This window comes from Neoarius graeffei, chromosome 23 (genome assembly GCF_027579695.1).
Source record: "Neoarius graeffei isolate fNeoGra1 chromosome 23, fNeoGra1.pri, whole genome shotgun sequence".
Classification (NCBI taxonomy): domain Eukaryota; kingdom Metazoa; phylum Chordata; class Actinopteri; order Siluriformes; family Ariidae; genus Neoarius; species Neoarius graeffei.
The window spans coordinates 14,594,237-14,607,023 of record NC_083591.1 but is presented as its reverse complement, the minus strand read 5'-3'; positions in this window follow the sequence as shown (position 1 = coordinate 14,607,023).

The following is a 12,787-nucleotide window of genomic DNA, read 5'->3' as shown; positions in this document are numbered from 1 at the left end:
CTGGCCACTCTTCCATAAAGCCCCGCTCTGTGGAGTGTACAGCTTAAAGTGGTCCTATGGACAGATACTCCCATCTCCACTGTGGATCTTTGCAGCTCCCTCAGCGTTATTGCTGGTGTCTTTGTTGCATCTCTGATTAATGCCCTCCTTGCCTGGTCTGTGAGTTTTGGTAGCTGGCCTTCTCTTGTCAGGTTTGTAGTGGTGCCATATTCTTTCCATTTTGCTATAATGGATTTAATGGTGCTCCGTGGGATATTCAAAGTTTGGGATATTTTTTATGACCCAACCCTGATCTATACTTCTCCATAAGTTTGTCTCTGACCTGTTTGGAGGCTCCTTGGTTTTCATGTTGCTTGCTTAGTAGTGTTGCAGAGTCAGGGTCCTTCCAGAACAGGTTGATTTATCCAAACATCATGTGACAGATCATGTGACACTTTGATTGAACACATTAATCAACTAATTATGTGACTTTTGAAGTGAATTGTTTGGACCAGCTCTTATTTAGAGGTTTCATTTGAAAGGGTGTGAATACTTATGCACACTCCAGATTTCTGTTTTTTCCATCTTAATTATTGTTTGTGTCACAATAAAAAAAGTGCACCTTTAAAGTGGTAGGCATGTTGTGTAAATCAAATGGTGCTAACCCTCCAAAAATCCATTTTAATTCCAGCTTGTAATGCAACAAAACAGGACAAACACCAAGGGGGATGAATACTTTTGCAAGGCATTGTATTGTCTTTTTAGGAATATGAGCAAAAAATTGTATATTTTGTGTCCGTAAACGTAATGAGTATAAACCATGTGTGACATTGAGCCGTCAGGGAAACTTCATCATATTTTCATAAAGTTTCAGGCTAAACCAGTTTTAAAAAATGGGTTCTTTATGGGTGCTTTGGATAATACTTTGTTCTAGTTTTTGTTTTACAGTGAGCTTTTAATGGTTTCCCAACTCTTTCTCTTGGTTTATAGAGCAGTTGGAATCTTTGAATTTCCAGTCAGATATTTTGACATTCCTAATTAAACTTTATGAGATGTTGTGGAACTTGTGAACTTGTTCTTCACCACTAGAGCAAAAACATCTTTTGTTCTTGTTCCAAACCATGTATCTGAGTCATCCACATATGGGCTTGCACGTCAGCTTTTTTTTTACCTTCTTTCGATTTTTGTCTGTTTTAATTTATGTCCTCACATCTATGCCATGTGTTCTGTCAATGTTTCATCAATTTAAGGCAAGACACTACAAATAGAAACAATAGTTTTAGTCAAGTCAATCATTTTTTCAAATTTTTTTAAAAATTGCATTTATAACATTCCAGTAGTAACAAAACTCAAAAGAAGTGCACTCCTGTCCAAAACAATATCTTAAAGGAGAACTGAAGTCATTTTTAAAACTTGCTTTATTTCTTAATCAATGTGTTATTTAATTACGTTTTCGGTTTTTGTAACCTTATATCATGACTCCTATTGGCAACTAATCGCAATTAAATATTATACTAATCAGCCTATTCGGTTTTTAGCCATGTTGAATTTAGTTCGTTTGGTCCATGGCAGGCGTTACTTATCTGCGCTATTGTAGCGGTTCTCACAAAGGGCGGAGCACAGAAGACGGCAGGACAAAGTTCAGGTTGGTAAAGCGGGGTTTTATTAACACACTTTTCAGTGAACATCTAACGTATATCCACAGACACACACACACAACCGGCGTCTGGTTCGGGGAAGAGCTTCCTCTGCTCTCGCTCTCCCTCCTTAAGTAGGGCGCGGTCACTGGGAAGACACACAAACACAGGTTAATTGACATCAGGTGAAGTGATTCTGCCACTTACCTTCCCTGACTCCGCCCTCCTGTCACAGACCGGCGCTTGACCACGCCCCCGCTGCCACAGCTATCTTCACGAGACTTGTGCGAGACTTCGAAACGTGAAGTGTCAGCCAGGTGTCAGTGCCGCCATTTTGAAAACTATTTTCCAAATGAAATATTGCACAAAAACGAGTTTAAATGACGATTGCTGCCTACTTTTTTTAAACTTTCCTGATTGCTATCAAAACAAACAAAACTTCCGGCTTGATTGCATCAGCATTCGAAAGAGGGCGAGCGCGTCTTTTGACAATGTTGGCAGATGTTGGTCACTTTGATTTCCGCCGTACGTTTTACTTCCGTCCTACGATGTCTCGCACAGGTCTCAACGAATCTCGTTTACGGCCATTGCTTTGACATATGGACTGATATATTACAGAGCATATTTCAAACACTCATAACTTGCTATAGCAGTGACAAAATAGCTATCGAAAATGCATTCGTATATTTAATAAAATGAGATAAATAGAATTTTGATAATAAAAAAATGTCTTCAGTTCTCCTTTAAACTTAGTAACCTTGATGAAAACTGTTATAATGCACATTTCCTTGAAAAACTTAATACACTACACTTACTAGAGTGGAAATAAACAAAAAAAAAATTGAAACTAGTGTGAAAAATTAAAGAAACAATAAAAAAGGGCAAATGTTCACAAGTCCAGACATCCATGGCAAGGAGTCCAAGAGAGCAAAACTGCTCTCAGGAAGAAGAAGAAGAAGAAGAAGAAGAAGAAGAAGAAGAAGAAGCCTTTATTTGTCGCATGCACACTCAAGCACAGTGAAATTCATCCTCTGCATGGGTGGGAGGAATGGCATTAATCTTTCCCCTGTCAGTCACACTGACAATAACCAATCCGCAGTAGATAGCTGTTAGAGCTTGCTAGTGGGTGGGAGTTGGCAAATGGCCATATTGGAAGAAAATGAGGTAAAAAAAAAAACTCAACCAAGTCAAAAAGACCATACAAATGTCATTGCAATCAAGCTGACAGTCCTACACTGGGTACACTCTTAGAAACAATTTGTTAAAACTAATACAAACTGTATTAAATTCTTAATTCTGAAGATGAACCACAGTGATTTCTGGGTCCTTGGATGATCAGATGTGCATCAACTCAAGATACAAAGTTCTGAAATCAGTGAAATGTAGGTGTGGTTATGTGTCATATTGCCTAATGATAAGTGGAATTGGGGGGCGGCACGGTGGTGTAGTGGTTAGCGCTGTCGCCTCACAGCAAGAAGGTCCGGGTTTGAGCCCCGTGGCCGGCGAGGAGCCGTTCTGTGCGGAGTTTGCATGTTCTCCATGTGTCTGCGTGGGTTTCCTCCGGGTGCTCTGGTTTCCCCCAAAGACATGCAGGTTAGGTTAACTGGTGACTCTAAATTGACCGTAGGTGTGAATGTGAGTGTGAATGGTTGTCTGTGTCTATGTGTCAGCCCTGTGATGACCTGGCGACTTGTCCAGGGTGTACCCCGCCTTTCGCCCGTAGTCAGCTGGGATAGGCTCCAGCTTGCCTGCGACCCTGTAGAACAGGATAAAGCGGCTAGATATAATGAGATGAGATAATTGGAATTGTTGCCTAATGATAATCAATGGGTGAGTTTTGTGACAAAGCTTGTGTTAATTTTGACACATTCACTGTCTACATGATTTTAACACAATAAATGTGTCAGGAACGTTAACAAAAAGATGTGTAAACATGTAATATTCACAGTTTATGTGCTGTCCTTGGTGACACATATTGTATTAAAAACATACCTAAAAAGTGTTATTTGACACAACATTAGCTAATGACAATAATACACTATTTATGACTTCAACACATTTATTATCATTAAGTATTAACAATAAGATTCACAGAAATCAAACAGCAGAATTTAACAATACTTATAATACATAGGGCCAAATTACTCAATTCTGATTGGTCAATCAAGGAGGGCTTTTTTCCTTAACATGGGGCCGTATTTCTGAAATGCTATTGGCTAGTTCATTGCTTGGTTACGGTTACAAAAATTAGCAAATTTTGTCAACAAAATGGCTGACTCTGCAATGCTGCGTTTCACTATATTTGACGAAGAAATGATAAACCAATTGAAAGCTGCAAGCGAAAATGAAAATACCAAAAGACGCTTTAGAAACTGATTCAAACGTGCAAGAAAGTCTTGCGCCCTGATTGGTTCAGAAAACGTGAATGACAAATGTTGTGAACTTGAATGGCCTCCGAAGTATGAATTTGACCCTATATGTTATAAACAAGTAAATTAACAAGTAAAATTAAGGATCAATTTCACTTGTGATTTCAAAGTTTTGAAATTTTCAAAACTTCGAAATCACTCGTGAAATTAATCCTTAATTTTACTCGGCCCCATACGATTACCTATACAAATTCATCGAATCGAATTTCAGCAGTAATGAATAAAATTAAATGAAATGTCCAACATAAGACAAAACAAATCTTTTTCCAATTATCATTATCATTAGGCAACATGACACATAACCACACCTTCTACATTTCACTGATTTCAGAACTTTGTATCTTGGATTGATGTAGATCTGATCATCCAAGGACCCAGAAATCACTGGCTGAGGATCATCTTCAGATTGGTTCATTTGCTGCATAATAAATGAACAAAATGATAACATTTAGACAGATAATTCAGCAGCTACTTTTTTTTTTCCACCCACAATATTTTTACACAAAGCATATGACAGCTCATAAAACACAGTGTTAGGTATCATGAGGTTGCAGCTACACATCCATATACCAATATTCTTACAGATCTGAACCATATTTTTAAAAATGTATTTGTATTAAAAGGATTACGCTAGCGCCCATAGTCAGCTGGGATAGGCTCCAGCTTGCCTGCGACCCTGGAGGACAGGATAAGCGGCTAATGGATGGATGGATAGATTATGCTAGCCATGGCGATATGAGGTACATCTTAGTTAGCTACACAGCAAAGTTAGATAGTTAGCAAGAAGAAAATAAATATTCCTTCCTCATGGCCTATTGGATAGAGAAGCAGCTTTGGGACCAAAAAGTTGTTGGTTTGATTCCCTGGCTGAAGTGGGAATCGAATAGCTGAAGTGCCCTTGAGCAAGGCACCTAACCCTCAACTGCTCCTGAGGCTGCTCTGAGTATGTTGTATGTCATTTTGGATAAGAGTGTCTGCTAAATGCCTGTAATGTAATGCCATGATGCTGAATAATTAGTAGAGCTTATAGTTCTAGCCAGGCTCTTTACAAACTAAATCCTAAAAAATGGCACAAAACTACATAAAACATCTCACAAGCTGAGCGACAATACTTTAACAAATCTCCCTGCTGTGTTTGTGCCATGTAAATTAGCTGCCTGAGCCATTTTGACATTAAAGTTAGTAAATTTGTTGAAATGTCTAAAGTTAATATAGAGTAAAATGATGCTTATCACACACTCCGGCCAAATTCACTGGAAGTTAGCTTTACCTGGTGCCACCATGCTTCGTACAACCAAAATCAATTAACAACAACGACTGTAACTACAACATAAACCAGCCTTTACCTGCTTCAAGAACACATTGAATATAGCTGTTAAAGACAACGAGCAAACTAATGTTATTCAAGCTGAAGAGAGAGAGAGCTAGCGTTAATGTAACACTACTTGAGTGGCACCATTAGTTAAAATTCCCTTACTGAAACCTCTCACCTGAGTTTACTATCATTCCACTGATTTGGGGTTTGTAAGCAGGGCTTTCAATCTTATCCTCAAAGAGTCGGTGTATAATACTGTGAGTAGTAATTAAGTACTGATGAGATCCTAAATATCTGGCATTAGCAGTGCTGTTTACATCGTCTCTGAGAAATGAAGAGGATGTTCAGAGGTGTTCAAAGACCACCGAGCTGTTTATTTATTTATTTTAGTGATTCACATAGCAAAGTATATATTGAATATTATGCATTTAATATTCCAAAAAAGTTGGGACGCTGTGTAAAATGTAAATAAAAACAGAATGCAATGATTTGCAAATCTCATAAACCCATATATTTTTCACAGTAGAACATAGGCAACATATCAAACGTTTAAACTGAGAAAATGTACCATTTTAAGAAAAAAAAAGGTAATTTTGAATTTGATGGCTGCAACACGTCTTAAAAAAGTTGGGACATGGCCATGTTTACCACTGTGTAGCATCACCTCTTCTTTTAACAACAGTCCATAAAAGTCTGAGAACTGAGGAGACCGGTTGCTGGAGTTTTGGGAGAGGAATGTTGTCCCATTCTTGCCTGCTATAGGATTCTAGCTGCTCAACAGTCCTGGGTCTTCTTTTTATCATATTTTTTGTTTCATGATGCGCCAATTGTTTTCAATTGCTGAAAAGTCTGGACTGCAGGCAGGCCAGTTAAGCACCCGTACTCTTCTATTACAAAGCCATGCTGTTGTATGCGGTTTAACAATGTCTTGCTGAAATATGCAAGGCCTTCCTGGTAAAAGACATCATCTGGATGGGAGCACATGTTGTTCTAAATCCTGTATATACCTTTCAGCATTGATGGTGCCTTTCCAGATGTGCAAGCCGCCCATGCCATAGGCACTAATGCACCGCCATATCATCAGAGATGCTGGCTTTTGAACTGAGCACTGATAATAAGGCCGGTGGTCTCTCCTCTTTAGGCCGGTGGACGCAGTGTCCATGGTTTCCAAAAAGAATTTCAAATTTCCATTTGTCTGATCACAGAACAGTTTTCCACTTTGCCTCAGTCCATTTTAAATGAGCTTTGGTCCAGAGAAGACAGCAGCATTTCTGGATTATGTCCACATATGGCTTCTTCTTTGCATGATAGAGCTTGAACCTGCATTTGTGGATGGCATGGCGAACTGTGTTCACAGACAGTGAACACAGTTTTCGGCCTTGTCCCTTATGCACAGAGATTTCTCCAGATTCTTGGAATCTTTTGATTATATTATGTACTGTAGATGATTAGATATTCAAAGTCTTTTCAATTTTATGTTGAGGAACATTATTCTGAAATTGTTCCACAATTTGTAGATGCAGTTTTTGCAGATTGGTGAACCTCTGCCCATCTTTATTTCTGAGAGACTCCGCCTCTCTAAGATTCTCTTTTTATACCCAATCATGCTACTGACCTGTTGCCAGTTAACCTAATTGGTTGCAAATTGTTCCTCCAGCTGTTTCTTTTTAGTACCACTGACTTTTCCAGCCTTTTGTTGCCCCGTCCCAATTTTTTTGAGATGTGTTGCTGCCATGAAATTCAAAATGAGTTAATATTTTTTATGAAATAGTAAAATGTCTCAGTTTAAACATTTGATATGTTGTCTATGTTCTATTGTGAAAAAAATGCGTTTATGAGATTTGCAAATCATTGCATTCTGTTTTTATTTACAGTTTACACAGCATCCCAACTTTTTTTGGAATCGGGGTTGTGTGATATTTTATGTACAACAGTATATAATAAAATGAAAACAAAATGGGGGCGGCACGGTGGTGTAGTGGTTAGCGCTGTCGCCTCACAGCAAGAAGGTCCTGGGTTCGAGCCCCGGGGCCGGCGAGGGCCTTTCTGTGTGGAGTTTGCATGTTCTCCCTGTGTCCGCGTGGGTTTCCTCCGGGTGCTCCGGTTTCCCCCACAGTCCAAAGACATGCATGTTAGGTTGACTGGTGACTCTAAATTGACCGTAGGTGTGAATGTGAGTGTGAATGGTTGTCTGTGTCTATGTGTCAGCCCTGTGATGACCTGGCGACTTGTCCAGGGTGTACCCTGCCTTTCGCCCATAGTCAGCTGGGATAGGCTCCAGCTTGCCTGCGACCCTGTAGAAGGATAAAGCGGCTAGAGATAATGAGATGAGATGAGATGAGATGAAAACAAAATGGCAAATCACTGTCATTATCAGACTATGTGCTAGCTGATGTTCAGCTCAATCAAACTGCTCATGCATTAAAAAATAAAATAAAATAAAAATGACCATGTATGTGTAAAGCAGACCTGACTTTCCCAAAAGCATCACAGCACAAAGATCATTGTTAAATGGTAGACCGAGCAGCACAATGAATGCTCTCTCTCCTAGTTAAGATGCTCTTAACATTAAGAGGCTTTTGGGAAACCCACCGCAGATCAGTCTACACATATAGTGTTAAATGTCGTGAACAAATTCACAGGTTGTGTTGATTTTAACTGCACATAACTACACATTCCTTCGATGAGTGTATATGAATATCACCTTATCTGATTACTGATCATTTTAAATGTGACCTGGTGAAAATGTTTTGCACACCACATCCAAAAACAGTGCTAAACATTACAAACAATATCCATAAAAGTAACAAATAAATCATGAAAAATGGCTAGTAATCAGAAAAATATCATTAATAGACGCATACGAACGTACGCTAGATTTTGCAAGTAGTCCATACTGGTGTTTGACAATAAAGGCTCACCCTGTTGTGCATTTCACTTAAAACATCCCTCCATTTAGCTATCCATCCATTTGAGTCCATCACGTGCTCCTGTCCTGGAGACATCCATATATTTATGCGTGTGTGACACGTGTGGTGGGGGCGTGTGTCGAGGCTTGATGGACGTGTAATTCCGCACAAAGTAAATCAATTAAAGAGGCCTGTCACCCCCAGGGGACTGTGTGTCTAAAAAGGAGAGAGAAAGAGACAGAAGAGCAGAGAGAGAGAAAAGGAAGAAGAAAGAGATCTCAGAATTAGTCTGATATTTCAGTATTTTATTGCCTAATTTGGTTTTTCTTTTACTTCATTTGCCCCCTCTGGCATTTTTTGTTTTTTTTTTCTGCTTCGTCTTTTTTCTTGGGCTTTCATGCCAGTCTTCCTTCTGGCCCGTCTTTCCCTTGTCGAATTTCCCTGTGAATGGAGCAATCAGAGAAGAGGTGAGCTCGGCATCAGATTAGTCAGGTTGAAAAACGATGAGCTCGAACAGATTAAACCTAATCCAATCTCCTGCTCACAGGTGTTTGTGTTAATCACTACCAGACTCAAATAGGTTCAGTTTCTGTAGCTTGGATGTGATTGTGTTGTAACGTGATCTCTTTTTTCCTAGTCCCTGATTTGCCACTGAAAAATAAACAGGTCACTTTAAGCGGTATGATGATATAAATGGGCTGTCATGTGGGAATGTTTTCTATTAAAAGACACCTACACAACGTGGCATTGATTAACATAAAACCTAAGATAAAGCATATTAGTGCCACTAAATATTCTTCTGCCCTGACAAAATGAATGTAGGACAGAGGCACAGATGCCTCATGGCGCTCAATGGAGCAGTCATCTCAATTGTTGGCAGGAAATTAAATGTCCTGAGATCCTTCCCTCATCCTTATCAAGCCCATCTTGGTGTATTTATGCTGTATACACACCCATCTGACCACACACACGTGTGCGCGCGCACACACACACACACACACACACACACACACACACACACACACACACACACACACACACAAATTTAACCACCCACCTCAGACACCAATACACCTGTCATGACCTCTCACTGTTTGGCCTTGTTGGCCAATCAGCATGGAGATAAAAAGGTTACATTGGGTGCTGGGGATATAATAGATCATAATAGCTCGCCATGTTGGCTAATGGCTAACAACTACGATGAATTTGGCATCAATAAGTTCACGATTAACATATAGTTAATAGGAAAGACTGATCATATTAATCTTTATATCTGTGCAATCACTGTGTTTATATTAATAATGTTCTGAATTGAAGGTAATGTGAGTTCATCTTCATGCTCTGGTACTCTTCGTGTTAGAGACAGTAGCTTCAGCACATGCGAGTCAACATAATGAGGATCAAGCATATGCAAAAGTGCTTCCTTCAGGGTAATCATTCAATATTTCATTATATGCAAAAAAAATCACCCCCAATCCCCCTATTACCCAGGCACAAGGGATCCAGATTTATGCGCCCTGAACGCTAATAATCAAATTGAGTATCCCACAGCAAAACCTGCACATATCCCAAATATTGGATGCAAACCATCATCAACTTGCATTAACCACTGAAGTCAATACAATCACAAAAAGAGCTACATTCTCAAGCTTTTCATTATTGATGATCAGCGATATATAATACCTTGTAGTAATCTGGCAGTGCAGCTGCAATATTGTGGCCTATTGGCAGGCTTGTTCACGTTTCACAGCACATGTTGTGTCCAAAAAAAAAAAAAAAGGAATCCGCCCTCTTGGGATAAGCACGTGCATAGGCCCCAGCAGCAGGTGGCCCATTGCAGCCTAATGAACGCGGCAATCTGTTACGATCGTGGCGGTGCTTTTCACCAGACAATTAGGCGACTAAGCGTGTAATTATTCCGGGCCAACAAGAAGAAGCTCTCCTCTAATTTCATCTTTTCATTTCTGTTTACTCACCCTCACTCCTCTCATTAATGGGAGATTTTCCAGTCTATGCTAATTGGTTTCAATAACATTCATTTCAGTTGAAAGGGAACGATTCTGATAATTGAGGAGCCGAAGGGAGGGTGGGGGTGAGAGGAGTGGGGGGGTTGGTTGGGGGGATTTGCTCGTAAGCCTGTGCCTTTTCATTTTCGAGTGCGGCCGCGAGACGATGCTTTTGAAGGCGCTCAACAGGTTCAGAGCTAATGAAATTAAGGGCACCAGCAGAAAGGGAAGCCCAAATTAAAAGCAGTTGCCTTCTCGTTTAAAATGTGCGGCCACGTCCAGGCACAATTGATACATTGAAGACAAGGACAATAAAGGAGGGAGAAAGAGCACTAATGATTCTGAGGTGAGGGGCACCTTGGAGGAGACAGTGGACATGTCAAATACACATCTCTATACCCTGTGAAGTGGACCCATCACTGGGGTCCCTGAAATATCCTCTCCAGCAATGCCAACCATCATTCTGTTTTACCTCTGTATATACAGTAATTGGTTTGCCTTTGATTGTCCTAGCATCACTTCTTTTTTGTGCTACAGAAGAACCATGCTGCTGTCCTAATGTTTCATAACATGCAGACAGAAGATAATCTGAAAAGGAGCAACATAATGAACACCAGAAAACCTTGCAAACACAAAGAGACATGATCAGCTTCCAGACTTTCCAAAATTTTAATGAAACATTTATGGATTTCCCATTAATCATGCATCTTCTTTCAGTCAAGACCTGAATAATAAAACTTAAACATATATATATATATATATATATATATATATATATATATATATATATATATATATATATGTGTGTGTGTGTGTGTGTGTGTGTGTGTGTGTGGCGGCTGGTAAACAGGGGAGGCTGGTCGGTTACGATATTTCCAGATTTTAAAAGAAAAAAGATAACAGGTTCTTTTGGCCCATTAGCCTACTGTCCAATATACATGATGGTGGTGTTGGGGGGGTATATTTTAACATTTTATATTTTAAAATTGTGGCATGTTGTTTAAAAATTGATCATTATTGAAAGCAGCTCTTTGTCAGGAACCTCAGCAGTAACAGCAGAGTGTTCTGGAATAGGCACAAGCACTGACCTTGGGGAGCCAAACATAGAGCTGAGTGCCACACATTTCATTCAATGACACTTTCCCTATATTTTACTTATTTTGACTGAGAAATGTTTTATTGACAATTTTGATAACCCTTCACTTTTAATCCAGGTCTGTAGTGTGAAATGTTCTCGGCTGTGTTTTTGTTTAAAAATGTTTTCCAAATTGTAGCTGTGTTTAATTCATATCCAGAGAAATATATATTCCAATATAATATACTCAGCATAAACATTTTAAATAGATTCTATATTTTTGGTCCATCCATGACATATTACTAAAGTAGCCTATTTACTGTTGTTGATGTGGGTCACTTGCTGTTAGCCAATTCACTTTCTCGTACCAGGAGAGCTGAAAGGAACGAGTATTATTCCCTACCTTTTTCACCAAGTCAATTTGAGGTGTTGGTCTACCCTGCTCTTTAATTTTAATTTTTTCCTCGAAAGGAAGACTGGCAAATGGCTTCGCCAAAATTAAATCAGCAATGCTTGGCATCCGTGCGCAGCTTTCTTGCTAGCTGACTAGCCCCCTCAAGTTCAGTCACTCAAATAAACAAAATTTCTGGAACTAAGATAGCAAACTTGACAACACTATATTTACACTTTATTTACAATGAAAATATATACAAACTAAAAAAGCTGGTAGAAACCGTATGTAATGAATGAAATCGAAATGTAAGCTGATCTCTTACAATACACCACAGCACTTGCGAATCCGCATGGGACTGAACTGAAATTCACCGCTGCCTGTCTATATTTGAAACGAGCTGTCAATCAAAGAAAATATCCGGTCGCTTTCACCAATCACCAGTCTCCTAGCGGACAGCTTTGCCATGTCCCTCCCACTGTGAGGCTGGGAGTCCGTGGGCGGGCGTTTTTGCAGTATTTGTCCAATAACCGTCTTGCATTTTGATATTGAAAAGCGCATAGCTCCCAAATGCCATTGAAGTCCACTGAGGCTGGGAGTCCGTGGGGCGGGCGTTTTCGCAGTATTTGTCCAATAATCGTCTTGCATTTTGATATTGAAAAGCGCATAGCTCCCAAACGCCATTGAAGTCCACTGAGGCTGGGCTGCATCGCGCTGTCACGAGGGGGAAAAACTCACGCACACATTAGGCAAACTGGGGAAAGTTATAATGGAATGATTTTGCACTGTAGTTGGGTTGAGCACATATATTTCTATGATTCTGGATCTGAAATAGCAATGTTATAAGGTCGGCTATAACATAAGCCTAGCGCAATTCATCCTACACGATGTTCGTCATTTTTAGAGGAGGCTGAGCCTCCCTCGTTGTCTTAGAGCAATAGCCCGTGATATATATATATATATATATATATATATATATATATATATATATATGTGTGTGTGTGTGTGTGTGTGTGTGTGTGTGTGTGTGTATATAAAATATAGAC